The sequence below is a fragment of the Schistocerca gregaria genome, chromosome 3 (assembly GCF_023897955.1).
Source record: "Schistocerca gregaria isolate iqSchGreg1 chromosome 3, iqSchGreg1.2, whole genome shotgun sequence".
NCBI lineage: Eukaryota > Metazoa > Arthropoda > Insecta > Orthoptera > Acrididae > Schistocerca > Schistocerca gregaria.
Genome location: NC_064922.1, coordinates 314,332,893 through 314,355,779, shown reverse-complemented (window position 1 = coordinate 314,355,779; position 22,887 = coordinate 314,332,893). Strand labels below are relative to the sequence as shown.

Here is a 22,887-nt window from a genome sequence, read left to right as displayed (position 1 = left end):
TGAAAACTTTTGCCTAGCACCATATTCTATCAAATTCAGCGTACAAGATTCTTCCCCAAGCAAGTGGATTTCTTTCAATTCGACGCCATAGCGGGAGGACGATGACCTGCAAGACCCTGGCCTGCGATCCCCCCATTGAAATGTTGCTCCAAAGCCTTCGGTATGGCGTGCGGAGTGCATCTCAATCATTTCAAACATGTATTTGCAACTAAATGCGACAATCGTTATTTGTTTTTTCAAGATACTGAAAAATGAAGGGGGCACCCGGGATTGAACCGGGGACCTCTCGATCTGCAGTCGAATGCTCTACGACTGAGCTATACCCCCTTTCACAAACTTTCTATCCCCATAACTTAAGGAAAATTATTATACTCTGTCTGGCTAAAGACGTCTAATCGAGCAAAATATTGCGTAATCATTATCTCTCAGTTATATATTAGCGTTAAACGATATAAATAACAAAAATATTAGACACTTCGCGCCTGGAGAAAGTGCTAGTCGGCGCCTTCACCTTAATGTCAGAATGCGAAAATTCACTAGTAGCTTTTTTCAAGCAGGTTCTGTTCGTCCGTTCTCTGTAATCGTTTGGTATCTGATTAAATTGACATACTCGCCCATGGCTTCCGTAAACGAAAATTTCACTGTGACCCGGACGTGATTTGAACACGCAACCTTCTGATCTGCAATCAGACGCGCTACCGTTGCGCCACGGAGTCGACGCTGCTAAGCTCTTATCATGAATAGGTTCCTCGAACACTTACTGTACCGTTCAAACCTAAGAAATAATGACAGTAGGATCCACGAGAGAGACTTCCCAGATGTACTTGCTCTGGCGGGGGTGTAACTCAGTGGTAGAGTGTCTGCTTCGCAGGCAGAAAGTCCTGGGTTCAAATCCCAGCTCCTCCAATTTTTGTTTCTCCGTGCAGCAGTATATGAAAACTTTTGCCTAGCACCATATTCTATCAAATTCAGCGTACAAGATTCTTCCCCAAGCAAGTGGATTTCTTACAGTTCGACGCCATAGCGGGAGGACGATGACCTGCAAGACCCTGGCCTGCGATCCCCCCATTGAAATGTTGCTCCAAAGCCTTCGGTATGGCGTGCGGAGTGCATCTCAATCATTTCAAACATGTATTTGCAACTAAATGCGACAATCGTTATTTGTTTTTTCAAGATACTGAAAAATGAAGGGGGCACCCGGGATTGAACCGGGGACCTCTCGATCTGCAGTCGAATGCTCTACGACTGAGCTATACCCCCTTTCACAAACTTTCTATCCCCATAACTTAAGGAAAATTATTATACTCTGTCTGGCTAAAGACGTCTAATCGAGCAAAATATTGCGTAATCATTATCTCTCAGTTATATATTAGCGTTAAACGATATAAATAACAAAAATATTAGACACTTCGCGCCTGGAGAAAGTGCGAGTCGGCGCCTTCACCTTAATGTCAGAATGCGAAAATTCACTAGTAGCTTTTTTCAAGCAGGTTCTGTTCGTACGTTCTCTGTAATCGTTTGGTATCTGATTAAATTGACATACTCGCCCATGGCTTCCGTAAACGAAAATTTCACTGTGACCCCGACGTGATTTGAACACGCAACCTTCTGATCTGGAGTCAGACGCGCTACCGTTGCGCCACGGAGTCGACGCTGCTAAGCTCTTATCATGAATAGGTTCCTCGAACACTTACTGTACCGTTCAAACCTAAGAAATAATGACAGTAGGATCCACGAGAGACTCTTCCCAGATGTACTTGCTCTGGCGGGGGTGTAACTCAGTGGTAGAGTGTCTGCTTCGCATGCAGAAAGTCCTGGGTTCAAATCCCAGCTCCTCCAATTTTTGTTTCTCCGTGCAGCAGTATATTCCACTTTTTTTTTTTTTTTTCCACTTGCTGCTTTATATTTAATGACCCACCGCCTAATTTCTTATGGTGGGTCTTATATAGCCTCTTGGCCGCTGTGGCTGGGTCCGGGGTCCGGAGTGGCTGATTGTGCCATCACCCCGGCTCCCGTCCCCACCCACACCGTTGCCCGTGTCCCGCCACGTGGAGGCGGGCTTTGTATGGTTCTTATCTTTTTTTTTTTTTTTTTTTTTTTTTTTTTTTTTTTTTTTTTTGTTATTGTGCAGCATATTAAAATCTTAAAACTAATATAAAATATAAAATAAGTAGGATACAGACAGACAGACAAGTATACGAAAGAATTAAGAAAATAATAATACAAAAACTTAATAATTAATGGATGTTTGGAAGAAGTAGAGAAAAGGGAAAGGAATAGGGAAAGGAATGGTGTAGTATGGGCCCGTCACCTGGTTGTGGGCGGCGTCCAGGGTCTTGGAATGATCCTCAAGTCGCTTGACGTCGCTCACCATTCCTTCTAATGTCTGCCATTCTAAGTACTTACTTAACTATGGAAGGTTGAGGTACATTAGCCAACTAACCCTCCATGTCTAGTCTGCAAAGTTACCTTGTGATGAATAACAAATGATGCCCAGCTTTATGATCTGGCTCAGAAGTTATTGGTGGAAAGTTGTTATGGTAATGGTAATAGAGGTGAGATGGAATGTGGCTGTTTATTTCGGGCTTGCATGGCTCCTAATAAAGACTGTTCGGTTGTTAGCACCTCCCGGCCCCGCCGACAACACGGCCTGAACGGTGGTTTTCCCCGATCTACAAGATGTATCTGTCGGGTTGGGCTCAGTCAAGAGGAACTATAATTAAGATCCTTCCATCCAGGCCGTGTGCCGCCTCTTACCAGGAGGCGTAGGTCCCTTGAGGAGGTGCCTACCTTTAAGCTTTGGCTTCGATGGTATTGGTAAAATAGTGGTTATGGTAGCGGTTGTACAGGTGCATTAAAACTGACAATTTGTGTTGAAGCAATAAGGCTTATGATACTGCATAATGCGTTAGTTAGCACCTCCCGGCCCCGCCAGCAACACAGCCTGAAAGGTGGTTTTCCCCGATCTACAATATGTATCCGTCGGGTTGGGCTCAGTCAAGAGGGACCACAATTAAGATCCTTCCATCCAGGCCGTGCGCTGCCTCTTACCAGAAGGCGTAGGTCCCTTGAAGAGGTGCCTAGCTTTAAGCTCATGTTAGACATGGAGGTACTATTAACTATATACATATTTACATTTAGGTGCAATCAGTTTTCCAGAATTTATGTGACATATGCACCATTTGTCGGTCTTTCGGGAAAAGTCTTTGAGGCCACTTTAGTTGACACTATGGGTCATACGCGCTGGACGCCTCAATATCTGTGTTGGTGCCTTGGTCTGCATCTGTGTCTTCTTCTTCTTCACTCGATGTATCAGTAATGTCTGTGATCCCCTGGGCATCCTGTTGTCTGGTTGTGCCGACTTGCCTTCTGTATGGTCTGTTGCGTAAATATTCAGCATGTTGAATCTTTGAGATTTCGTCAGTCAGTGTATTAAGTTCAGTCCACCTTTCAGGATCGCGTACTATGGCATGTAGTTCATTTTGTGTGTTCAAGTGGTCTACGTGTACTGTGTGTCTTGTGATCGTGCGTTGTCCGCAGAAAAAGACGATGTGTTCAGGGGAACCTTCTTCCCCGCATGTGCATCTATTAGTCTGCTGCAGACTCACGCGGTTCAGGTGCGTGGGATAGGGGCCGTGTCCTGTGATGAAGTGTACCATACCGCGGCTGGGATCGATATGTTTCAGTTTTAGTCTTTCCCGGATGTCAGGGAAGAAGTTGTATACTCGGCGGCCCTTATCGCTGTTGTCCCACTCGCTCTGCCAGGTATCCACTCGCCATGTTTTAAGTTGGCGTGTTGACTCAATCGGTACACCAGTGATCTGCCGAACCTGGTCTATTCTCCCCATCCTAAGCCAGTACATTGCTGCACGGTACCTGATTGTGATGTCTATTGGGAAGATTCCCATGACCACACATAGTGCATCAATTGACGTTGTGTTGAAGGCCCCAGTTAATCGAAGTAAAACACTTCTTTGTCCTCTACGTACGATGGTTCTGTTGGTTGAGACACTCAATCTGTGAGCCCATGTACTGGCAGCAAAGCATAGTACTGACTCGAAGAGAGCACAATGGTATGTTCGTGTGACTGACAGGGGTAGTCTAAATTGTTCCGAATTTAGCCTTGCCAGTTTGTGTAGTAGCTTTTCTGCTTTGTTTGTGCATATTCGCATGTGTTCGTGGAAGTTCAAACGTTCGTCAATGTATACTCCTAGATAGCGTGTAACCGCGAGTCTTTTTATGTTTGTGTCCCCTATTTTGACTGTTGGGTTCCTGCGTAGGATGCCCTTTAACAGTGTGTATGTTGTTTTGGTTTCTGCTATCTTTAGTTTGTTCTTAGCACACCATTTGGTTATTGTATGAAGTGTTCCACTGGCTCTTTCTTCTAGCTGGGCCCGGTTATTTGCTGATACAACCACGAGTAGATCGTCAGCATAGGCGACAACTCCATCTGTCAAAGTGTGCTCCTCTAGTAACTGTAGGAGCGGTTCAATCACTATGTCCCAGAAGATGGGGCCGCAGATCGACCCTTGTGGACAGCCTTTTGTAATACGTTTGATTACTTTCTGATTGTCCATGTGCCAAACGACTGTCCTGTCTTTGCAATAGTCAATGAAGCTATTGTACAGGGATTCCGGCACCTGCAGGTGTCTGAGCCTCTTGAACAAGGCCGGCCACCACAGGTTATCGAAAGCACCTGATATATCTATCATAATGGCAAGTGTGTATTTGTTAGGTGTGTTATGTACTATTTGGAGTGCTCTGTTTATTGCGTCGTCTATAGATTTCCCTTCCCTGAAGCCGTATTGGTGTGGTGTTAGTCCCCGTAGTGTTCTATGTGCTCGTAATCGTTTACAAAGTAGTTTCTCTTGTATTTTACCCAGTGTGTTGATGAGGCATATCGGTCTGTATGACTTGGGATCTGAGGGGTCTTTGTCTGGGGCTTTTTTGATGATGACCGCCTTCGAGGACTTCCACACTGCAGGCACTCGACCCAGCCTTAATGCGTCGTTTAGCAATGTTGTGAGATATGGGGTGATCTGCGGTGCAATTTGTTTTAGTACCTCAGAGTGGATACCGTCTGGTCCTGGCGCCTTTTTGTTTTTTAGTTCTGAAATCGCTATCGCGACTTCTTCCTGTGCAAAAGGACAGACGACAGTTGGTGTAATGTATGCTGTGTCGAGTTCGCGTCTCAGTGCTGCTTGTTCTGGTGTGTCAGTGTCAGCGATGTCATCAGGCAGGAGTTTGCTTAGCAGGAACTCCGCTGTGCGTCTCCAGCCCTTAGTCATCGCGCCGTCTTCCTGTCGCAACGTTCCCAGAACCAGTGGGCTCTTTACTTTTTCTGTCACTATTTTGTATGGTTCCCCCCAAATGTTTAGTTGTGTTTGTGCTGCTACATGGCTGTTCCAGTGGTCTTTCCTGGTCTTATTCAGCTCGAGTTTGTACCTGTCCTTGGCAAGCCGGTAGTCGTGTAGTCGTATTTGTCTTTCTCTGTCTGAGATTGCTCGTTGATAAAGCTTACGCTTACGTTTTGAGTCCTGTTTGAGTCGCGTTAATTGTGTGGTCCATGGAATGTTTTGGTGTTTTATCTTGCTTTGTGTAGGTATGCAGGTGTTCTGTATTTTTGTGATGATGTCCGTCAGCATGTGTGCTCGGAAGTCAACGCTACCGGTGATGTCGTGCAATGTGTGCTCATGTATTGTTCGTCTGACCCTATTCCAATCCGTTTTGTTAAATAACAGTCTTTTGGGTTGTGTGACTGAGTTGATGTTGGATGTACCATTTAAGGTTAGTGTGATGATGTTGTGGTCGCTAGCTGTGATCTGATCATGTACAGTCCAGTCTCGTACATGGTTAATGGCAGCATTGTTGGCGATGGTAATGTCTATGTTTGATGTGTAGCCGTTGTGTCCGGTGTAAGTCGGGTGGTGTCCTTCTTCGTTGAGTATGTGGAGTCCATTTTCATTAATGATGTCGTTTATGATTCTGCCTCTGTCGTCAGTTCTGTCTGAATGCCACAGGGTGGATCTGGCATTTATGTCTGCACAGATAAGTAGTTTCTTGTTGCCAGCATAATTTGCAAGATCTCTAATGAGGTCTGCATATGGCATAATGCTGTGACAGAATTGGGCGTACAGCGACGCGATGATCCACGTATCCCCCTTGTGCGTGACTTCGACTGTAGCTAGGTGTTCAGAACAGAGTTCTGTGATTTTCACCGGGTATATTTCTTTGTTTAGAATTGTGACGGATGCCTTGCAGCCCGCCCCCTCCGCAACTGTCACCGCGCCTGGAGGGAGATTAGGGATTTGACCTATTCTGGTATATGGCTCCTGTAAACAGAGAATATCACTTCTTAGTTCACGTAGGGCTTGTGGGAGCTCCGAGTTGACGAGTATACTCCGCATAGCATTAAGCTGTGCTAATAGCAGTTCGGGTGTTTAACAGTGGCGTAGCACTTGCTGCCAGTTTGACTATAATCGAAGTATGTTCTCCCATGAGCCCTAACGTGATCCTTATATAGCTTATCTAGGTCGAATGGCTCCTCCCTGCGCGCGCACACCTGCATGAGCAGATTAAGCAGGCTGTCAGGATCCGTCGGAATGTTTTCTGTTTTGAGAATGAGTCTGTCGGTTTGCTCCGATGTACGAAAACAGACCGAATCTCCATATGGATGTAGGGTGCGAATAAGCATCCGTTGTGCCGTCTCTAATATGTCCCTCTTTTCTAGCCTACTTAATTTTACATTTAGGTCTAACTTATCGTATTTAAAACTAGTGGTGGTGGTGGCGTGTGTTGACGTGCCCGCTGCCGTGTCGTGCCGTGGTGGTGTAGTGGAGTCGTTGTGCGCCTCTGCGAGAAGCGCTGGATGGGTGCCCATGTTGGTCGTTGCGGGGGATTCCAATGGCGTTGACGTTGCGGTTGTTGATTTGGGAACTGAGGGTGTGTTTACACCACTGGGGGGAATCACTATTTTGACACAAGGTGTTGGAACAGCCGGCAATTGCCGCGGTTGGTCGTCACACGCTTTCACTTTTTTAACTCTCTTAGGCTGTTTAGGTTTATTACGTGGGTTTAGTTTCTTGAAGGCTGTGATTATTTTTGTGTGTTTTTTGTGTGTTTCATTTGTGCTGTCTTGTTGTGTTTTAGATGTGTTGGGTGAGTGTACCTTAGTTCTAATTCGCTCTGACACGAGTTGGTTCTCACAGGTCTGCTCTTCGTCATTATTTGCATCGGTCGTATCAGCTTTGAGTATGATATGCGCACTGTCAGCTTTAGTTGCGGTTGTTGCCCCGACTTTATGCGTGTCATTTGCGGTGTCGGTCAGTGCTGTGGCCTGTTCAAGATTGGCATTGGGATTTGGTGGATCATTTTTGTGTACGCTACATTCTCTGGCGTAGGGGCAGTGATAGACGTCATCTTCTTCCTCTGCCGATGAGTAAGTGTGAGTTATTATTCGTTTGGATTGAATGCAGCCTGGGGTGTCTGATTTGTCTGTGTCTTTCGTTTGAGTTCCAGTTTCGCTGGCTTGCATAACGGTAGGGTTCAAAGTCTCACCTAAAACGAACTTAACTGGTTTGATATATCCTTCGCATTTCGTGGTATCGTATGTGCGTCGTTGTGTTGGAGTAGAAGGGCCTCGTTGGGTCGTTGGTGGTGTTATTTTGCATGGTTGCTCTGGTTGGTCATATGTGTTGTAGCATCCTGATATGTCAGTGTCGGAGTATGGGGTTACCATGTCTAATCTTAGTAGTTCGTCTTCAAGTTCGTCTATCCTGTTAATGAGGGTCGTCTGAAACGTCATCCAGTACCTTATCTGTCTTTTAATTAGTTTGGCGGGTTCTGGTACTATTTGTCCTGTCAATGTGAGATCGTCAATGTATTCGGTAACTGCGTGAAGGCTGTCTTCCAGGTTTGTACTGTTCATCAAGCCTGGGATGTATCCATTGTTGGGGTAGTCGTCTGGTAACAGTTTTTGCCTCTTACGCCAGAGTATTGCACGTAGGTGGTTTCGGTTTTTTGTCGAAGGTGACTTGTATGACTTCGTTTTAGCAGGGTGTGATTTGTGGAGCAGGTCAGTTGACGCAGGGGGGTGTTCAGTTGCCATAGTCAGTGCTGTCAATTAGTCTGTCAAGCAGTTGTTTGTAGGTCTGGCAGACCCCACCCCTACTCTTATTGCAAATTCTGTTTCTATTCCTACAGGGAATACAATCGATGGGTTCTGATGCACGGCACTCTGCGCGTTTGTGACCCTTCTTGCCACACCTTGAACAGGTCGCACTTGTGTCTGTGCAAGCTTTGGTTGTGTGGCCTAGGTCACAACAATTGTAACACTGGCTTACGGAGGTAAAGTCTTTGACGGTTAATGATTGAAAGTCTATGTACACCCTTCCTTTTTTAGTGAGATACCAATAAATTCTGGGTGTAACCTCCAACACCTGATGGTTATATCCCTTTCCTTTTGGACCTGTGCGGAATCTGATTTTGACGTCTCTGTCAAATTCGTCTTTTGTGAGATCGTCGCTGAGGTTCTGCTCGTACAGACACTCCAGAAATTCTCTATCTGAGATAGTGTCTGTAACTCGGTGGACTATCACCAGAGGTTGCCGTTTTCTAGGCCCTTCACACGCAATGTTCTCTATGTCTTTCGTCTTTTCTATGATTTTACGGCAGTCCTCCTGTGTTGCTGCTTCGACAATGACGGCTGTCTTCGTGTTTCTTATCGATTTTATATGTAAGTTATCACGTCTTGGGTTTATTTTTTGTGTCAGTGTTTGTTGTACTGTTTTTGTGTCTTGATTGTTTGTTGATTTTATGAACAATGTTGTTGTCTGTTTGGCTTTGGCCGCCTCAATGCGTTTAAGTTCTTTGGGTGCGGTGGATAGAGCTGCAGCATATGTTAATGTTTTGGCCTGTTGCTGCGCTTGTTCAGTGACTTTCCCTGTCAGTTCCCTGATCTGGTCTCTAAGTTCCTGATTTATTTCAACAAGCTTGGAGTTGTCCTCCTCTAGTTTATTAACCTGTTCGGTGAGTGTCTCAATGCGTAGGTCCTTTACTGGATCTGCTGAGTATTGCAATTCTCGCAGTAGATCTTTATTCTGTTCTTGCAGCAGTTCGACCTTGGCTTCTGCTGACGTAAGTTGAAATGCCAACGGGAATATTTTATTCCGTATTGTGTTCAGTACACTACTAGACACGTGTTTAGCCTTCAGTTCCGCTGCAATGTCATTCAGTAGCTCGTCAATTGCAGCGATCTTTTGGCTCGGCGACATGACGGCATATTCGTGAATACCAGACGCCATGCCTATTTGCGACACTTTGTTACTGATGTTTGCCCTGCCAGGTGGCCCTCTTGTCGATGTCGGTGTGGTGCTTGCACCACTAAGTTGTCGTACTCGATCCAGGGTTGCGTGTTTATGTGGTGACTACTCGGTTGCCGAAAGGGCGCTACGCTGTTACATGGCCGGCGGTGGAAAAAAAAAAAAAAAAAAAAAAAAAAAAAAAAAAAAAAAAAAAAAAAAAAAATCTCCAAAGCGATATGCCAAGGCGCTGTGCTAAAGCGATGCGCCAAAAGCGATACGTCGTGCTGCGCGGCTGAGTGCGGATAAGGTGGTCACGCACGCGCGGGCCAGCTGATACTGCGCCTCGCGGTCTGGCTTCGCTCGGCAGTCGGCCACGCAGTTCACGCGCGTGAATAGATGCCGATTGTGCAGTTGTGCAGTTCCCGTGCGCTGCTGCCTCCCGCGGCTGGGCGCAGGACTACGTGTCGCGCTTAGCAACGCGGGCACGCGTCGGCCAATGCACTATAGCCCACTTTCGGAACTTGCACACAGCGCGCCTCTGCCAGCGCCCGGCGTTCTACTTACGGGACTTGCGTTCCGTCACTGTGTTCGGTATATCGGTTTGTGTCTTTCGTGTTTGTCAAAACTGTTTTCTGCTAAATCCGTTAATATTATAATTACCGAACCGAAACTTTTGCAGGAGCTTTGCTACACTGTCGTATGTCTTAGACTCGCTTTTGGTAGACTTTCATCATCCTAGAGCAGAAAACACTCCTGCCATATGTTATGGTCTTGACTCGCCACACGTGAACTTTTCCGTTCGTGGTTTTTCCAACACTTCACAAGCTATGGTTAGTAACGTTAGTAACGTCAATTGTTCCTAGGGGTGTTAGTAATGTTTCTCGAGTGTTAGTTGAAGGTGGAAATACCTTTGAAGAGGTCCACTGTAGTCCAATGGGTGCAGATGCGACGTCACATTTAGCACCTTTTCCCCCGTAAAACGCGAGGAAATTTCACTGCACTATATCACAGCACACTTAATCGATGCCTTGCACTGTTTTTAGGCACACGCTGACGCGATTTTCCGCGAAAAACCCGACACGAATACTGTAGAGACGGGAGCGCGCGCGAAACACGTCCGCTCGGCTCCTGTGTAGCTGTCTGGGGTTGTGTAGCTGTCTGGGGTTGCAGCAGTATATGAAAACTTTTGCCTAGCACCATATTCTATCAAATTCAGCGTACAAGATTCTTCCCCAAGCAAGTGGATTTCTTACAGTTCGACGCCATAGCGGGAGGACGATGACCTGCAAGACCCTGGCCTGCGATCCCCCCATTGAAATGTTGCTCCAAAGCCTTCGGTATGGCGTGCGGAGTGCATCTCAATCATTTCAAACATGTATTTGCAACTAAATGCGACAATCGTTATTTCTTTTTTCAAGATACTGAAAAATAAAGGGGGCACCCGGGATTGAACCGGGGACCTCTCGATCTGCAGTCGAATGCTCTACGACTGAGCTATACCCCCTTTCACAAACTTTCTATCCCCATAACTTAAGGAAAATTATTATACTCTGTCTGGCTAAAGACGTCTAATCGAGCAAAATATTGCGTAATCATTATCTCTCAGTTATATATTAGCGTTAAACGATATAAATAACAAAAATATTAGACACTTCGCGCCTGGAGAAAGTGCGAGTCGGCGCCTTCACCTTAATGTCAGAATGCGAAAATTCACTAGTAGCTTTTTTCAAGCAGGTTCTGTTCGTCCGTTCTCTGTAATCGTTTGGTATCTGATTAAATTGACATACTCGCCCATGGCTTCCGTAAACGAAAATTTCACTGTGACCCCGACGTGATCTGAACACGCAACCTTCTGATCTGGAGTCAGACGCGCTACCGTTGCGCCACGGAGTCGACGCTGCTAAGCTCTTATCATGAATAGGTTCCTCGAACACTTACTGTACCGTTCAAACCTAAGAAATAATGACAGTAGGATCCACGAGAGACTCTTCCCAGATGTACTTGCTCTGGCGGGGGTGTAACTCAGTGGTAGAGTGTCTGCTTCGCATGCAGAAAGTCCTGGGTTCAAATCCCAGCTCCTCCAATTTTTGTTTCTCCGTGCAGCAGTATATGAAAACTTTTGCCTAGCACCATATTCTATCAAATTCAGCGTACAAGATTCTTCCCCAAGCAAGTGGATTTCTTACAGTTCGACGCCATAGCGGGAGGACGATGACGTGCAAGACCCTGGCCTGCGATCCCCCCATTGAAATGTTGCTCCAAAGCCTTCGGTATGGCGTGCGGAGTGCATCTCAATCATTTCAAACATGTATTTGCAACTAAATGCGACAATCGTTATTTGTTTTTTCAAGATACTGAAAAATGAAGGGGGCACCCGGGATTGAACCGGGGACCTCTCGATCTGCAGTCGAATGCTCTACGACTTTTTTTTTTTAATTTCTTTTTTTTCTAATTTTCCTTTTTTTTTTTGTTTTTTTGGGCCTCCCATCACCCCTTTTAGCCCATCCTTGCGCTCTCCATAATTCGCCTTCATCGGCGTCGGTTTCTCACGCCATGTACATTACCATAAACTGATGAGACGAAGTTAATCCCTTTATCGTGGAGAAACTAATGTACCCCTTCTTTGGGCTTATTGATAATGTGAAAAAAGAATGAAGTCTTCAGTAGGTAGAAACAGAAGTTATGTTCAGTTTGTTTCCTTCTTCATCGCTGTTTTTTGTTGTCACACTTAAAGCAAATAGTCTTCCTTGACAAAGAAACGTCAGAGGGCATTTCGAAACTGCCTCTTCTCTCTGAAAATGCTTAAAAAACAAACCATATTCGGTGAGAAGCAACTATTTATAATGGCTTCTTGAAAAATAAATTAATAAAGGTTGAACTCAAAGAACGGCAATTCCGGTAAAAACTATTTTTTTTCCACGATTGTAAGTTAGTAGTGGTGAACACTCTCTTACGTTTGTCTTCTGTGTCCGCAGATATTTCTTGTTAATTCTTTTACATCAAGGTCTTGATTAAAAAATTTGCGTATGTTTCTTTATATTTACTAGTCTTCAGTAACATGAGATGCTCAGTTAGCAGATAAATCCAAAAATCCTCTTGGCTTTTCTCTTCCTTCGTGAAGAGGTAATGGACCGTTGCCGCTTTCAGCCAATTGACTGCGTTGCGTTTCGTGTTAGGAAAGGGTACATCATCCGGTGTCAAAAAGTCCGCAGGCGTTATAGCGTTAGGTGACGTTCGAAGGATGAGTGCCAGCTTTCGTCGGACATTCAGCCAGATATCTTTAACCTTGTCGCACACGAAACGATGTTCTTCGTTATCAATTAAACTACACGTTGCACACAAAGGCGAATCCGCTAAGTGGATCGAATGAAGTTTCGAGTTTGTTGCAACTTTCCTATTTACAACAAAGTACCATGTTGCTTTCAGATGAGTAGCTAAGTTACGGTTATGAATATTTGCCCATATCACTTTCCAGTTAGAACATGGATAGTTTTGTTCTATTTTGTTGTTCTTCTTTTCTCCCATCAATTTGCCATATATTTCTTTTACGTTTGTCATGTCTTTTTCCGGAATTCTTGAACGTAGGTAGCTATATTCTATTAAAAACCATCGTAAATGGTAAAGTCCGCTCGGTATGTGCTGCACATTAATGGGTGGAGAGAGGTCATCTGGAGCTATTTCAGATAGCAAGTGCGCGGCGATACAGCTGCCGGATTGTCTCCATTGTTGAAACGTATTGGAGATGTACAGAGCCTGCGACTTTTTAGTAACATTCGTTAAGTTTAAGCCGCCATTATTAGTGGCGAGCGTCAGAGTGTCATACTGGATTTTAAATATGTGGCCACGGCTCACAAAATAGCCTATTGCTGACATAATTTGTTTGGCGATGCCGGCGGGTATTGGCAGTATCTGGGCGACATAATTGACTTTGGAAGTAATAGAGACGTTCGCTAAAGACACTCTCTGAATTTCATTTAACTGTCGAATACTATGTGTCCGTACACTAGCTCGTATGGTAGTTAGTACTTGTCTATAGTTGGCCGCAATAGTTTGACGTATATTTTTTCGGAAATCAATGCCGAGACACTTCAAGGCTGTTAGCTCACGTAACTGACCGTGTGTGCGCATGCCAATGCCACATCCGATATTGAATATGCCGGACTTGGTTTTGTTTAACCTCGCGGCTGACGCTCGTTCGTATTTTTCTATTATGTGCATTGCCGTCTCGACTTCCGCTACATTCATAACGAGAAACCCAACATCGTCCGCATAAGCTTTACATATTATTTTGTTTCCTCGTATTTGCAATCCTTGTAACCGCTGAGTAAAGGTAGCGAGCAAAGGTTCGATGGCCATGGCAAAAAGTGCCATGGACAACGGACAACCTTGCCTGACGGAACATGCGATCTCGACTGGCCGGCTAGGCTGTCCATTTATGATGATTCTGGAGGAGTTATTCGTTACCAAACGTCGTATGAGGTCAACGAATCTCGGCGGAAAACCCATTGCGCCCATCGTTTTCAGGAGGTAGGAGTGGCTGATCCTGTCGAAGGCTTTATCGAAATCTAACGACACGATGGCACATTTTAGTCGACATACTTCTGCTATTGAAATTATGTCGCGGTAGTCGGACAGCGTCTGCTGAATTTTCCTATCTTTGCCCACGCTAGACTGATATGGGTCGGTGACGCTGGCCATTACATTTTTAAGTCTGTGGGCTAAGAGCCGCGAAAAAATTTTATAGTCACTGTTCAGCAGAGTGATTGGTCTCAAATTTCCAATTTTCTTGCCAGCCGATTCTTTTGCGATTAACACTATCATACCTTCACGAAAATCTTTCGGTATTTCCTTATTGAGGTTCAGAAGTTCATTACAGATGCATGTAATTCTATGTTTTATATGTTCCCAGAAGACTTGATAAAATTCTGCTGGTATGCCGTCAGCTCCAGGGGATTTATTTTTTGCACTTTGATAGACAGCATAGTGTACATCGTCTTCGGTCGCCTCCGCTATTAGAGCTTCCGCGTACGCGTTACCAACGCGTCCTTGCAGGTGGGTCAGTAAATCGTCCTGTGCTTTTTCGTCTACCTCTTTATGTGAAAACAAGTTATCGAAATGGGTTAGTATTTCTGCTTTTATGTCGTTGTGCATTGTCAAGGTGGTTCCATTATCAGTTTTAAGCTCCGTCAGTATTGTGCGGAATCCTCGTTTAGTTTCACGAATCACATGATATATCGAAGTGGCTTCTTTTTGCGCCACAGTCTCTGCTCTTGACCTTATTTGGTATCCTTCAAGCTGTTGTCGCCTTAATGTCAGTATTTTTGCCTGGATTTTTTTAATTCTCCCATGGTTCCCAATAGCTGTAGCACCTTGCAGGTAGAGTTCTCGGAGACAATGAAAGTAAAATTCTATCGTTCTTTTCCGCCAAAAGCTCTTCTCCCGGGTTGTAGTTGATGAAACATCTCCGGATCTGAGGTTTGGCGCATTTGAGCCACCAATCCAAGGTCGACTGGTAAGAGCTGAGTTTGGTCTCGCAGGCTCTCCAAGTGGTGAGAAAGGCTTCTCGACAGGCAGGATCTTTTAAGTGTGAAACATTAAGTTTCCATGGCCCTTTATATCGACAGGTTCCTTGTCGTTCCAAATTTAATGTGCATATATATGCAGCGTGGTCCGAAAAAACGGTTGGCCAAACTTCAGACTGCAGGATGCGGTGTTTCAGATTGGGCGAGACATATATTCGATCCAACCGGCTCGCTGAATGATTAGTGAGGTGGGTAAAGCCGGGTGCCGCGCCGTGCTTTTGCTCCCACGAATCAGTTAAACGGAGGTCGGTGACGATACGTTCCAGGTCCGGCGATTTGTTGTAGTTCGGAGTTTGGTCTTTGGCATGTATGACACTGTTAAAGTCGCCTCCAAGGATGGTATGGGTGCAGTGTACACCAAACAAAGGAACAATTCCCTCCTTAAAAAACTGTGCTCGTTGGCACCGATTGGTAGAACCAGATGGGGCATAGACATTAATAATCCTGGTGTTATAAAGCGTGCCGGCAATGCCTCTGCCGTTAGGCAGTTTTGTTACGTCTGTAACGACGACGCCCTCTTTGAAAAGAAATGTGGTACCCAAATCACATCCAATTCCAGGATTGACTATAGCATTATACCCCTGTATGAAGTCAAGTTCGATGTTTGTTACTTCTTGTAAAAACAAAATGTCCACATCAGCTGCATACAGGAAATCTTTTAAATTTTGTAAATTAAATGGGCTACAATTTTTATTGATGTTCAGCGTAGCGATCTTATAGGCCTGCAACGGAACTACGTTAGCCAAGACGGGAGTGTAATTAGGAAAAACTCTGGCAACATATCATTTCGAAAAAACATTAAGAAATCTGACCCGAGAGACATGTGGACACAAGTCAGTAAAACCGTTCAGACTAGAAATATTCATGACTTGGGAAGGGATCAGTCGGCTTCTCCGTGTCTGGGACAGTATCCGTCGCGGCGATGACATTCAAGACGACGTCATCGCGTGGTGTGGCCATCGTGGTGACTGTAACGGTTCCTGTGGTGTCCATAATTTCGTCCTCCTTTGTAGTGTCGTCGACATCGTCTGCCCACGGATTCGACAGCCCTGTCATCGGTTCGTCATTAAGTGGTGCACTATATTCAGGTGTTTGCTGGTGATTTTTATCTTCGGTTCGGGTAATTGCTACGTCATCGGAGGGCAAACTGGCAGAACCGGAGGTACTATCCAAGGACACAGGGTCTTCGTTAGATGACTGCTGATTGCACTGCAAGTTCTCAGATGCAGATTGACGTATTTTGCCCCCTATTTGCTTCGCCTGTTCACGCAGTTGTGGTGCAGTCTGCTCTGCACCTTGACGCGCGATCCTCCGTTTTTTAGATTTCTTGGGAGATGCGTCTCGTGGTGGACTTTGGACGGTACCTGAAGAAGCCTCAGGTTGCAAAGTAGCACTACTCGAAGTGACTGACGCCAGGTCTGATTTCATTGCACTTGACGGGCTGTGGTCAGTGCCTAAGGCAGCTGCAGGATTCGGAAGAGCACCACTAGAAACGGCTGGTTGCGAGTCCGTTTTCTGTGCACCTGATACGCTTTTGATACCTCCTAAAGAAGCTCCAGGATGCAGAGGAGCACTACCCGAAGCGACTGAGGTCGCGTCCGTATCCATTGCCTCATTGGGCGATTCCACGGCGACAAGGGCAGGAGCAGATATGTCTTCGCAGGAGGGTTGAGTGTCTACAGATGCTACACCTGAGTCGGTCGGTTGGTCGGTCGCTTGTGGGTCGGTATTCGTAGTAAATTCGGGGAGCCCAGTGGCACTTGCAAAACCGCGCGCTACGGCGACATATGTCACGGGCAGCGTTGACATAGCAGGGGGCCTGACGGCATCGCCAGCAGGCAGTTGCGCCACTCGCCTTTGAACACAGTCTGCACGAACGTGGCCTGGTAAATTGCAGACAGCACACGTTTTCGGTTGGTCATCATACATCACAACAGCTCTATATCCGCAGACGTTTATAAACGACGGAATGTGCTTCTGCAATTCGACTTTTAATTGGCGCACACCATTCAAAACAGGGAATTTGTGTGCAGCAGACCACCGTTCGGCAATATTACTCAAAACTTTCCCGTATGGAGCAATAACAGCATTTATCTGGTCACTTGTAATTTCAAAGGGAAGTTCAAAGACTCGCACGGTCCGAATACCTAGACCAGCATGGGCAACGGTAACCTCCCCAACATTTCCGTCAGCATGTTTAAATTTCAGAATGCCACCACAAGATCGAACTATCCTTTCACACAATTCTGGACTGGCAAGTTTCACGAAAACCACACTGTTCATAATCGAGAAATGTATGCCGATAATATCATCAAGTCCTATTTTAACATCATCCTCTAACCACTGTTCAACATCAAATGACCTCGGTCGGACAAAGTTGCGATCAAACGTAAATTTCAAAGTATCTTTTCGTTGCGGTTGCGACATCTCTTAATTCTTTTTCATGTCTACACAAATACTATAGACAGCGACGCGTTGCAGCAAGAGCAGAGACTTACCACGCGGAGCTAACGCAGCACAGCACACAGCACGGCACGTCCGACCTCCAGCGCAGCCGCTGGCTGACTGAGCTATACCCCCTTTCACAAACTTTCTATCCCCATAACTTAAGGAAAATTATTATACTCTGTCTGGCTAAAGACGTCTAATCGAGCAAAATATTGCGTAATCATTATCTCTCAGTTATATATTAGCGTTAAACGATATAAATAACAAAAATATTAGACACTTCGCGCCTGGAGAAAGTGCGAGTCGGCGCCTTCACCTTAATGTCAGAATGCGAAAATTCACTAGTAGCTTTTTTCAAGCAGGTTCTGTTCGTCCGTTCTCTGTAATCGTTTGGTATCTGATTAAATTGACATACTCGCCCATGGCTTCCGTAAACGAAAATTTCACTGTGACCCCGACGTGATTTGAACACGCAACCTTCTGATCTGGAGTCAGACGCGCTACCGTTGCGCCACGGAGTCGACGCTGCTAAGCTCTTATCATGAATAGGTTCCTCGAACACTTACTGTACCGTTCAAACCTAAGAAATAATGACAGTAGGATCCACGAGAGACTCTTCCCAGATGTACTTGCTCTGGCGGGGGTGTAACTCAGTGGTAGAGTGTCTGCTTCGCATGCAGAAAGTCCTGGGTTCAAATCCCAGCTCCTCCAATTTTTGTTTCTCCGTGCAGCAGTATATGAAAACTTTTGCCTAGCACCATATTCTATCAAATTCAGCGTACAAGATTCTTCCCCAAGCAAGTGGATTTCTTACAGTTCGACGCCATAGCGGGAGGACGATGACCTGCAAGACCCTGGCCTGCGATCCCCCCATTGAAATGTTGCTCCAAAGCCTTCGGTATGGCGTGCGGAGTGCATCTCAATCATTTCAAACATGTATTTGCAACTAAATGCGACAATCGTTATTTCTTTTTTCAAGATACTGAAAAATGAAGGGGGCACCCGGGATTGAACCGGGGACCTCTCGATCTGCAGTCGAATGCTCTACGACTGAGCTATACCCCCTTTCACAAACTTTCTATCCCCATAACTTAAGGAAAATTATTATACTCTGTCTGGCTAAAGACGTCTAATCGAGCAAAATATTGCGTAATCATTATCTCTCAGTTATATATTAGCGTTAAACGATATAAATAACAAAAATATTAGACACTTCGCGCCTGGAGAAAGTGCGAGTCGGCGCCTTCACCTTAATGTCAGAATGCGAAAATTCACTAGTAGCTTTTTTCAAGCAGGTTCTGTTCGTCCGTTCTCTGTAATCGTTTGGTATCTGATTAAATTGACATACTCGCCCATGGCTTCCGTAAACGAAAATTTCACTGTGACCCCGACGTGATTTGAACACGCAACCTTCTGATCTGGAGTCAGACGCGCTACCGTTGCGCCACGGAGTCGACGCTGCTAAGCTCTTATCATGAATAGGTTCCTCGAACACTTACTGTAACGTTCAAACCTAAGAAATAATGACAGTAGGATCCACGAGAGACTCTTCCCAGATGTACTTGCTCTGGCGGGGGTGTAACTCAGTGGTAGAGTGTCTGCTTCGCATGCAGAAAGTCCTGGGTTCAAATTGCAGCTCCTCCAATTTTTGTTTCTCCGTGCAGCAGTATATGAAAACTTTTGCCTAGCACCATATTCTATCAAATTCAGCGTACAAGATTCTTCCCCAAGCAAGTGGATTTCTTACAGTTCGACGCCATAGCGGGAGGACGATGACCTGCAAGACCCTGGCCTGCGATCCCCCCATTGAAATGTTGCTCCAAAGCCTTCGGTATGGCGTGCGGAGTGCATCTCAATCATTTCAAACATGTATTTGCAACTAAATGCGACAATCGTTATTTCTTTTTTCAAGATACTGAAAAATGAAGGGGGCACCCGGGATTGAACCGGGGACCTCTCGATCTGCAGTCGAATGCTCTACGACTGAGCTATACCCCCTTTCACAAACTTTCTATCCCCATAACTTAAGGAAAATTATTATACTCTGTCTGGCTAAAGACGTCTAATCGAGCAAAATATTGCGTAATCATTATCTCTCAGTTATATATTAGCGTTAAACGATATAAATAACAAAAATATTAGACACTTCGCTCCTGGAGAAAGTGCGATTCGGCGCCTTCACCTTAATGTCAGAATGCGAAAATTCACTAGTAGCTTTTTTCAAGCAGGTTCTGTTCGTCCGTTCTCTGTAATCGTTTGGTATCTGATTAAATTGACATACTCGCCCATGGCTTCCGTAAACGAAAATTTCACTGTGACCCCGACGTGATTTGAACACGCAACCTTCTGATCTGGAGTCAGACGCGCTACCGTTGCGCCACGGAGTAGACGCTGCTAAGCTCTTATCATGAATAGGTTCCACGAACACTTACTGTACCGTTCAAACCTAAGAAATAATGACAGTAGGATCCACGAGAGACTCTTCCCAGATGTACTTGCTCTGGCGGGGGTGTAACTCAGTGGTAGAGTGTCTGCTTCGCATGCAGAAAGTCCTCGGTTCAAATCCCAGCTCCTCCAATTTTTGTTTCTCCGTGCAGCAGTATATGAAAACTTTTGCCTAGCACCATATTCTATCAAATTCAGCGTACAAGATTCTTCCCCAAGCAAGTGGATTTCTTACAGTTCGACGCCATAGCGGGAGGACGATGACCTGCAAGACCCTGGCCTGCGATCCCCCCATTGAAATGTTGCTCCAAAGCCTTCGGTATGGCGTGCGGAGTGCATCTCAATCATTTCAAACATGTATTTGCAACTAAATGCGACAATCGTTATTTCTTTTTTCAAGATACTGAAAAATGAAGGGGGCACCCGGGATTGAACCGGGGACCTCTCGATCTGCAGTCGAATGCTCTACGACTGAGCTATACCCCCTTTCACAAACTTTCTATCCCCATAACTTAAGGAAAATTATTATACTCTGTCTGGCTAAAGACGTCTAATCGAGCAAAATATTGCGTAATCATTATCTCTCAGTTATATATTAGCGTTAAACGATATAAATAACAAAAATATTAGACACTTCGCGCCTGGAGAAAGTGCGAGTCGGCGCCTTCACCTTAATGTCAGAATGCGAAAATTCACTAGTAGCTTTTTTTCAAGCAGGTTCTGTTCGTCCGTTCTCTGTAATCGTTTGGTATCTGATTAAATTGACATACTCGCCCATGGCTTCCGTAAACGAAAATTTCACTGTGACCCCGACGTGATTTGAACACGCAACCTTCTGATCTGGAGTCAGACGCGCTACCGTTGCGCCACGGAGTCGACGCTGCTAAGCTCTTATCATGAATAGGTTCCTCGAACACTTACTGTACCGTTCAAACCTAAGAAATAATGACAGTAGGATCCACGAGAGACTCTTCCCAGATGTACTTGCTCTGGCGGGGGTGTAACTCAGTGGTAGAGTGTCTGCTTCGCATGCAGAAAGTCGTGGGTTCAAATTCCAGCTCCTCCAATTTTTGTTTCTCCGTGCAGCAGTATATGAAAACTTTTGCCTAGCACCATATTCTATCAAATTCAGCGTACAAGATTCTTCCCCAAGCAAGTGGATTTCTTACAGTTCGACGCCATAGCGGGAGGACGATGACCTGCAAGACCCTGGCCTGCGATCCCCCCATTGAAATGTTGCTCCAAAGCCTTCGGTATGGCGTGCGGAGTGCATCTCAATCATTTCAAACATGTATTTGCAACTAAATGCGACAATCGTTATTTCTTTTTTCAAGATACTGAAAAATGAAGGGGGCACCCGGGATTGAACCGGGGACCTCTCGATCTGCAGTCGAATGCTCTACGACTGAGCTATACCCCCTTTCAAAAACTTTCTATCCCCATAACTTAAGGAATATTATTATACTCTGTCTGGCTAAAGACGTCTAATCGAGCAAAATATTGCGTAATCATTATCTCTCAGTTATATATTAGCGTTAAACGATATAAATAACAAAAATATTAGACACTTCGCGCCTGGAGAAAGTGCAAGTCGGCGCCTTCACCTTAATGTCAGAATGCGAAAATTCACTAGTAGCTTTTTTCAAGCAGGTTCTGTTCGTCCGTTCTCTGTAATCGTTTGGTATCTGATTAAATTGACATACTCGCCCATGGCTTCCGTAAACGAAAATTTCACTGTGACCCCGACGTGATTTGAACACGCAACCTTCTGATCTGGAGTCAGACGCGCTACCGTTGCGCCACGGAGTCGATGCTGCTAAGCTCTTATCATGAATAGGTTCCTGGAACACTTACTGTACCGTTCAAACCTAAGAAATAATGACAGTAGGATCCACGAGAGACTCTTCCCAGATGTACTTGCTCTGGCGGGGGTGTAACTCAGTGGTAGAGTGTCTGCTTCGCATGCAGAAAGTCCTGGGTTCAAATCCCAGCTCCTCCAATTTTTGTTTCTCCGTGCAGCAGTATATGAAAACTTTTGCCTAGCACCATATTCTATCAAATTCAGCGTACAAGATTCTTCCCCAAGCAAGTGGATTTCTTACAGTTCGACGCCATAGCGGGAGGACGATGACCTGCAAGACCCTGGCCTGCGATCCCCCCATTGAAATGTTGCTCCAAAGCCTTCGGTATGGCGTGCGGAGTGCATCTCAATCATTTCAAACATGTATTTGCAACTAAATGCGACAATCGTTATTTGTTTTTTCAAGATACTGAAAAATGAAGGGGGCACCCGGGATTGAACCGGGGACCTCTCGATCTGCAGTCGAATGCTCTACGACTTTTTTTTTTTTTTTTTTTTTTTTTTTTAACATTTTTTTGTGCTTACCTGGAGGGCAGGAAATGCGCGGAACAGCCGCCGGCATGCCGGTAGTCGCCACACGTTTGCACAAAACGCAAGGGCTCGTCCGGGATATGAACTTGGGACCTCCTGCACCCGAAGCAGGAATCATACCCCTAGACCAACTTTTTTTTTTTTTTTTTTTTTTTTTTTTTTTTTTTTTTTTTTTTTTTTTGGCCTCCCTTCTCCCCACACAGCCCATCCATTCGCTCTCCTTTTATGCCTTCTTCGGCGAGCTTCTATGCTATATCGACTGATTTTTTTTCAAATTTACTGTGACAGTTAGGGAAATGAAATGATGTTTGGCTTCTTCGCCATGTGAGGCTTCTCCTCCGTAGAACTGAAAATTGAAAAATTAAGGCTTCTTGGGAATTAATAAATTGTCACTCTTGCTTCATACTGAAAAAATTAAACAAAAATAGAAAGATTGTAACTGAGGAACACGTGCAAGAAGCTTCCACTGCATTGTGTGCAACGAAACCACCTTTCGATATTACCGAGATCCTGGAAAATCATCATAGATGAAAGTAGTTGCTGGAGATATGGGGTTCATCCAGCAGTAAGTGTGAAGCCGCAGTGCCGTTTCGGGGTTCTGTCCGAGGCCTTCACGGCTACCGTAGCGGCCCTGGGGCACACGAAGTCCCCACCGTACTTCACCCTCAACAGCGATCCCCTACTTTGGCCTGTGACTACATTTTTCGTAGACGAGGGC

General features: G+C 45.2%; 22 non-coding genes across 22 annotated transcripts; 7 read left to right on the top strand and 15 right to left on the bottom strand.

The window, feature by feature from the left end:
* Positions 1-255: 255 nt before the first annotated feature.
* Positions 256-327, bottom strand: Trnac-gca (transfer RNA cysteine (anticodon GCA)). Its single transcript has one exon. It is a non-coding gene; the product is annotated as a tRNA-Cys (tRNA).
* A 317-nt stretch (positions 328-644) lies between these two features.
* Trnac-gca (transfer RNA cysteine (anticodon GCA)) lies at positions 645-716 on the bottom strand. The gene has a single exon. It is a non-coding gene; the product is annotated as a tRNA-Cys (tRNA).
* Positions 717-834: 118 nt separating this feature from the next.
* Positions 835-906, top strand: Trnaa-cgc (transfer RNA alanine (anticodon CGC)). Its single transcript has one exon. It is a non-coding gene; the product is annotated as a tRNA-Ala (tRNA).
* A 282-nt stretch (positions 907-1,188) lies between these two features.
* On the bottom strand, positions 1,189-1,260 carry Trnac-gca (transfer RNA cysteine (anticodon GCA)). Its single transcript has one exon. It is a non-coding gene; the product is annotated as a tRNA-Cys (tRNA).
* A 317-nt stretch (positions 1,261-1,577) lies between these two features.
* Positions 1,578-1,649, bottom strand: Trnaw-cca (transfer RNA tryptophan (anticodon CCA)). The gene has a single exon. It is a non-coding gene; the product is annotated as a tRNA-Trp (tRNA).
* Positions 1,650-1,767: 118 nt separating this feature from the next.
* On the top strand, positions 1,768-1,839 carry Trnaa-cgc (transfer RNA alanine (anticodon CGC)). The gene has a single exon. It is a non-coding gene; the product is annotated as a tRNA-Ala (tRNA).
* Positions 1,840-10,734: 8,895 nt separating this feature from the next.
* On the bottom strand, positions 10,735-10,806 carry Trnac-gca (transfer RNA cysteine (anticodon GCA)). Its single transcript has one exon. It is a non-coding gene; the product is annotated as a tRNA-Cys (tRNA).
* A 317-nt stretch (positions 10,807-11,123) lies between these two features.
* Positions 11,124-11,195, bottom strand: Trnaw-cca (transfer RNA tryptophan (anticodon CCA)). The gene has a single exon. It is a non-coding gene; the product is annotated as a tRNA-Trp (tRNA).
* A 118-nt stretch (positions 11,196-11,313) lies between these two features.
* On the top strand, positions 11,314-11,385 carry Trnaa-cgc (transfer RNA alanine (anticodon CGC)). Its single transcript has one exon. It is a non-coding gene; the product is annotated as a tRNA-Ala (tRNA).
* A 6,396-nt stretch (positions 11,386-17,781) lies between these two features.
* On the bottom strand, positions 17,782-17,853 carry Trnaw-cca (transfer RNA tryptophan (anticodon CCA)). Its single transcript has one exon. It is a non-coding gene; the product is annotated as a tRNA-Trp (tRNA).
* Positions 17,854-17,971: 118 nt separating this feature from the next.
* Positions 17,972-18,043, top strand: Trnaa-cgc (transfer RNA alanine (anticodon CGC)). Its single transcript has one exon. It is a non-coding gene; the product is annotated as a tRNA-Ala (tRNA).
* Positions 18,044-18,325: 282 nt separating this feature from the next.
* On the bottom strand, positions 18,326-18,397 carry Trnac-gca (transfer RNA cysteine (anticodon GCA)). The gene has a single exon. It is a non-coding gene; the product is annotated as a tRNA-Cys (tRNA).
* A 317-nt stretch (positions 18,398-18,714) lies between these two features.
* On the bottom strand, positions 18,715-18,786 carry Trnaw-cca (transfer RNA tryptophan (anticodon CCA)). Its single transcript has one exon. It is a non-coding gene; the product is annotated as a tRNA-Trp (tRNA).
* Positions 18,787-19,258: 472 nt separating this feature from the next.
* Trnac-gca (transfer RNA cysteine (anticodon GCA)) lies at positions 19,259-19,330 on the bottom strand. Its single transcript has one exon. It is a non-coding gene; the product is annotated as a tRNA-Cys (tRNA).
* A 317-nt stretch (positions 19,331-19,647) lies between these two features.
* Positions 19,648-19,719, bottom strand: Trnaw-cca (transfer RNA tryptophan (anticodon CCA)). Its single transcript has one exon. It is a non-coding gene; the product is annotated as a tRNA-Trp (tRNA).
* A 118-nt stretch (positions 19,720-19,837) lies between these two features.
* Positions 19,838-19,909, top strand: Trnaa-cgc (transfer RNA alanine (anticodon CGC)). The gene has a single exon. It is a non-coding gene; the product is annotated as a tRNA-Ala (tRNA).
* Positions 19,910-20,191: 282 nt separating this feature from the next.
* Trnac-gca (transfer RNA cysteine (anticodon GCA)) lies at positions 20,192-20,263 on the bottom strand. The gene has a single exon. It is a non-coding gene; the product is annotated as a tRNA-Cys (tRNA).
* A 318-nt stretch (positions 20,264-20,581) lies between these two features.
* On the bottom strand, positions 20,582-20,653 carry Trnaw-cca (transfer RNA tryptophan (anticodon CCA)). Its single transcript has one exon. It is a non-coding gene; the product is annotated as a tRNA-Trp (tRNA).
* Positions 20,654-20,771: 118 nt separating this feature from the next.
* On the top strand, positions 20,772-20,843 carry Trnaa-cgc (transfer RNA alanine (anticodon CGC)). Its single transcript has one exon. It is a non-coding gene; the product is annotated as a tRNA-Ala (tRNA).
* Positions 20,844-21,125: 282 nt separating this feature from the next.
* Positions 21,126-21,197, bottom strand: Trnac-gca (transfer RNA cysteine (anticodon GCA)). Its single transcript has one exon. It is a non-coding gene; the product is annotated as a tRNA-Cys (tRNA).
* A 317-nt stretch (positions 21,198-21,514) lies between these two features.
* Positions 21,515-21,586, bottom strand: Trnaw-cca (transfer RNA tryptophan (anticodon CCA)). Its single transcript has one exon. It is a non-coding gene; the product is annotated as a tRNA-Trp (tRNA).
* A 118-nt stretch (positions 21,587-21,704) lies between these two features.
* On the top strand, positions 21,705-21,776 carry Trnaa-cgc (transfer RNA alanine (anticodon CGC)). Its single transcript has one exon. It is a non-coding gene; the product is annotated as a tRNA-Ala (tRNA).
* Positions 21,777-22,887: the final 1,111 nt, after the last annotated feature.